Below are 5,600 nucleotides of genomic sequence, written 5' to 3' on the forward strand. Positions count from 1 at the left end.
CGTTTTGCCAATTCAATTACTCTGCTTTTCTGTATCTCTTTTCCTTTCTTTTGTCTTTCCATATAAAAAGTTTGGGGCCATGATTCAGAGCACACCAAGCTAATTTTTTTTTTTTTTCAAAAAAATTAAAATAATAAAATAATACACATAAAAACACAAATACATGTTTATCAAGAAGCACCATGTGTTTCTATATCTTTACCCGTAAGTTTGGTTAAGAGTTAATACTTTCTCTCCGGATGCCTTTATTCTATTTCCTTCTGATCTCTAGTGGACCAATTTGCGGACCCAACTTAGCAAGACGAGATACCAATATGGATCGGACCAATTGATCTCTGTATGGGCCTACCAAGGGCCCAGGCCCAGTACCCAATTGGCATAGTATTTGCATGATTAATGATAGGGGAAAGTCCATATACCCCCCTCAAACTACCACTCAATTGACAATGTCCCCCCTAAATTTTTAATTGTGACAATTGCCACCCCAAACTGCCAAAAATTGTCAATGTTCCCTCTAATGACGAAACTACCCTTAGTAAAATAAAAACAAAAATACTAAAACTTCTAGAAAAAGCCTAAAACTAAAATAAATAAAAAAAAATCCAAAGGATGGCAAATTTAAAATTAAAAAAAAAAAAATCCACTGTATAAGAAAAAAATTAATTTTTTTTTTTGTTATGAAAAATATTTTTTTTATAACTTCTTAAAATAAAAATTTCTGTTTCTAAAAAAATTAACAATTTTCGTTTAAGAAAATAAAAAATTTCCGTTTCTTTTAAATAAAAATTTCTGTTAAAATAAAAAATCGCTTTAAAAAAAATTCGTTTAAAAAAAAAATTCGTTTTTAAAAAAAAATTAAAAATTTTCGTTTAAAAAATTATTATTATTTTTTTAAAAAAAAAATCTTTCTTGTTAAATTAAAATTTTCGTTTTTTTTAAAAATAATAAAAATTTATTTATTGAATTTATAGGGGTATTTTTGTCTTATTGAGAAATACATAAAGGCATTTTTATCTTTTTGCTAGCTTTAGGGGGGACATTGACAAGTTTGGGGGGGACATTGTCACAATTGATAGTTTTTTAGGTACATTGTCAATTGGGTGGTAGTTTGAGGGGGTATATGAACTTTACCCCAAAAGATAATATAGTAAACATGATGAAAATGATAAATTATAAAGGTCGTAAAGGTGGGACAATAACACTCTTTATTTCAAATGAAATGAATATAATTCATTTTATGGTTAGAATTTAAAATTGGTATATTTAACGGTTTATATAATTTCACATTATTTAAATTGTTTAAAAGACGTGTCAACATTAACTTTATCTACACCGTTAAATATACTAACTTTAAATTTTGACTACGAAATTGATAATCTCCATTTCATTTTACTTATAAATAAAAATTACATGCCTTAAAACATAATTTGCATTCAATTTCTATGGCTAGCTCGCTAAGTAGACTCTTACATTTACTGACTTAATAGCCCACCATTCGGTGGAAAAGGATTCTCTCCATTTCAAATTCACTCCATTTCCTCCCGTTAGTGCATTTAGAAGGGTAGTGTTATCCAAAAATTTTAACCTCAAAAACATTTGGACAATTTTCCCCTTCTAAATGCACTATCGAGAAAAAATTGATGGAATTTGAAGTAGAGAGATCAATTTCCCCATTCAAGCCATTGACCTTAATTGTCTTTTTTTTTTTTTTTTTTTTTTTTTCTGTGGAAGGGTTTAAAAAAAAAAACTATATTAACTACAGACTAAATATTGCACTATTCATTATGGATTTTTTATACCGATTTTATTCATTATGGATATTGCACTAAATATTGCACTATTACACTATTTCATTTTGTGGTTCGAAAATCGGTATAAATTTTTTATACTCATTACTCGCTTCAGTTAATCAGTATAAAATTATTTTTTCAGTTAAGCGGTTTTGCATAGTAAAACGGCATCGTTTTGACATTTTTTTTTAAAAAAAAAAAAAAAATTGCAAATGAAACTCAAAACGGCGTCGTTTTAAGCTTGAATATAAATTAAACTTTCATTTCCTAACTCCTCGCCCCTGCTGCCCTCTTCACTCTCCACTCTCCTGCGGCCCTACCTCCTGCCCCCCTCTCTCACGCCGCGCCACCGTCTCTCTCCGGCTGCCTCTCTCTCTCTCTCTCTCTCTCCCCTCCGCGGCCGTCTGTCGACTCTCTCTCGCTCTCTCGTTGCAAGCGGCAAGCCGTTGTGTGTCTCTCTCTCTCGTCTCCCGTCGTGTCCGGTGGCCTAACTTCACCGTCGTCTCTCTCGCTTTCTCGTTGCAAGCGGCAAGCCGTCGTATATCTCTCTCGTCTCCCATTGCCTCCCATCTTTTCAGGTATAGATTTTTCGAGTTACTTCATTTTCTTTGATTTTTATTTTTTGAACTAATTGAGGGTTTAGATTTTGATTCTTTGATTTTGAACGCTTGATTCTTTGATTTTGCATTTATTTTCGAGTTTGTTTATATTATTAGGATTTAGGAATACTTAGGAATGAAAATGATAGATTTTTAGTTTTTTACGCAACCTTGATCTGATTTACGCTACCTTGATTTTTCCTGCAAATAAATTTTCTTCTTTTGGATAAGCATTTGCTAATTGCTGTAATTATTCTTGAAATTTGTATTGCTGTTGGCCCTTGTTTTTCTTCTCTGTTTGTGTCAGGTTTTGGTTGTTTAGGACCTATAGGTATGATGTATAGGCTGGTGCATGGGGTGCTTTCATTGGCTTTTTTTTTTCAGAAGATTGATTGTTGTTTGATTAAGTTTTTGGCATCTTATATTCTTATTGCTTTCTTACTTGATATTACTTATTTGTGTATTTTACTCTTTTATGTTGATCATTATGTTTATGTTTTGATTTGTTTGATTATTGAAGGAAGAAAATTTAAGAAATTGAAGGTAATCCATGTTGGAGGTGGCTTAGTTGAGACTTTATTTATTATTCTTTGATGGATTCTAAGTTTGCCAAGGTTTGGGATTGTCTGAATCTACCCATTTTTGTAACCAATTGGTGAACTGCATACCAATTTAAAACCATGAGAACAGAAAGAACTTAACGCTCTAGGACTGAACAGAAAAAACCAATTTAAAACCTTCGTTAAAGCTTCAGGCTGTACAGTAAATTTGTTATTTAGCCCAAAAAACATGTTTAATAAGTTATTTTAGCCCCAAGAACAAATTTGGGCCCTCAAGATTGATCTTAGCCCCCAAAAAATGTTCAATAAGTTATTTTTGTCTTTTTAGCCCAAACAAAAAAAATTGGGCTCCCAAAACAACCAATTTTTGGCCCATTTAAAAATAGCATTGGCCCAATTAAAAAGGCTCACGGTTAACTGATTAACCGACTACCGAAATTAACCGAAAATTTTGAATTTGTTATCGAAATGCAATTGGTGAATTAACCGATTTAACCGACAATTTCGGTTAACTGACCGAAAATGACTTTTCTGAACCGATACCCACCCCTACCTGAGATGGGATTCAGGATCGAATTTGGACTCGAACCCGGGTCTGGATCGATTTCCGGATCCGGAATGGCTCCCCCAACATATCTGCGTTGCTTTACCTTCGGCTTTGGGCTTAGGATCCAACGATATAGACCTATTTTTCTATGTCGCTCTCATCTAACGCCATCCCCGCCCATTCCGGCCCTCTGGGATCCAGATGATCCCTTTCCGCCCACCCTCGTCGTAAACGACAGCCTCTAGAAACCTAACGGCCTTGTTTCCACCCCCACGAACCATTAGCGCCTTCTCTTCCTCACGACAAGACTTGTCATATTCTTCCATCTCTGGAGACAGAGCTGCCTCTTCCACCGTATCCATCAACTAGGCAGAACATTGATGAAATGTAGGTAAATGCAATGTAGGGAAATGCACATCCACAACCACAACCACATGTGTATACTTTTATCATTTCATGAAATGTAGGTAAATGCACATCCACAACTACATGGGTATACTTGTATTTAGGTCTGAATACTTGCATAGACTCACATAGGTTATGTATATATGCAGAATAATAACCAGTCCTATAACCATAAAGCATCTCAAGTATCACCTTTCTGTTAGTGGTGGTCGTTTTAATTGAATTCTGTTTTTCTTGTTGTAAAATTTCATACTCGAATGTTATTCCTACCTCAGCTCAATTTCATTGGTTTTGAAAACAGTATTGTTTTGAGGGCTGGTGGGCACGTGCATGCAGAACAGGATGGTAGAATGCAGTGTTTGCCACTCAAAATTGTTGTCCCCAACTTCCAAAACTGTGTCAAGGGCATATGACCGGCATAGAATTGATGTTTCCTCTAAAACCAGGGTCCTGAACATCCTTTTGGTTGTTGGAGACTGTATCTTTGTTGGTCTACAGGTACTTGGATCCTTCTTATCTACTATGTTGATTCTATTCCCGTGTAAAAGACAATGGGAGGAGTATTGAAACATATGTATAAATTCAAATACATAATTACATGTCATATGATACTTAAATAAGGATTAGCTGCCAAAGGTATCTATCGAGTTGTAGATCCTTTATATTCAACATCAATTATACTCCAACCTCGGATAACTGGACAACCAATTAAAGGAATTTTACAGCGGCATTAAGACCTTAAAGCTATCCTTGGACTGGATGAGTTATCCGAAGAGGATTGCTTAACCTTAACAACAGAGCATTTTTTTTTTTTTTAATATATTGAATTTTGACTCTTCAGCTGGCCTTGTACAACTCAGTCATTGGAAGTCATGATCACCATTATGACTCTCATATAAAAAATATAGGAACACAGACTACCTCAACTTAAGTAATAAATCTTGTAAAACAATGTCTTAAGCTTACATTTTGCAGTTTCAATTTATTTTTGCCAAAGTTTCTTATGTATCTTTGTTTCCTCTTTCTGCAGCCTATATTGGTTTATATGTCTAAGGTGGATGGGAAATTCATGTTTAGTCCTGTCAGTGTTAACTTTTTGACAGAGGCAACAAAAATGATTTTTGCTATTGTTATGCTCTTGATCCAGGTATATTTACTCTTTCTTTCTATGTTTTTGGAATGGGTTGGATTTCACCAAGTAATATTTTTGCTGATTTTTTAATTATTTATTTATTATTATTATTTTTAAGTACTCTTTCTTTCGCCTCCCTCTTCCCGTGGGGGTTTTTGGTATTTTTGCTTACAGGGTTTCTTAGTGGAGCACAATTATTTGGTTGTCATGATATGTCCTGTGCATTGCATGGAAAACTATAAGAGCTTGATAGTTAGTAGAAGTTTTTCTCCTTATTTATTAAATTAAATGTCTACTGGTGAAGAAAATGTAAAAAGAAAAAAAACTGTCTTGTTACAGCAGTAGCAAGAGACAAGAATACCTACGATTAGTGAACAGGGAGAAGATGATGAAAACCATTGAGTGAAGAGGATAATTGTCTCCAAGGTAGTGGAGGAATGTGTGTAACGTGGATGCAATTTTAATTATTGAAGTTCGACTTTTAGGACAAACTTATATTAAACAAGATATACAAGTTATGCCAAGAAGATGATGAAGATATTTTCAAGGCCTCAATTGCTTTCTATA

General features: G+C 34.0%; 1 protein-coding gene across 3 annotated transcripts in view; it reads left to right on the top strand.

Annotated features, from left to right (window-relative positions):
• Positions 1–2,080: 2,080 nt before the first annotated feature.
• LOC132164432 (small ribosomal subunit protein uS13m-like) overlaps positions 2,081–5,600 on the top strand; it is a 33,787-nt gene continuing 30,267 nt past the window's right edge. For 2 of the 3 annotated variants that reach the window (XM_059574970.1, XM_059575016.1), the window contains exon 1: positions 2,081–2,368. The gene's annotated coding sequence lies outside the window, so the exon portion shown is untranslated. The remainder of the gene's footprint in view (positions 2,369–5,600) is intronic. The other variant, XM_059575022.1, reaches the window with a different exon arrangement.

This window comes from Corylus avellana, chromosome ca1, assembly GCF_901000735.1.
Source record: "Corylus avellana chromosome ca1, CavTom2PMs-1.0".
Lineage (NCBI taxonomy): Eukaryota > Viridiplantae > Streptophyta > Magnoliopsida > Fagales > Betulaceae > Corylus > Corylus avellana.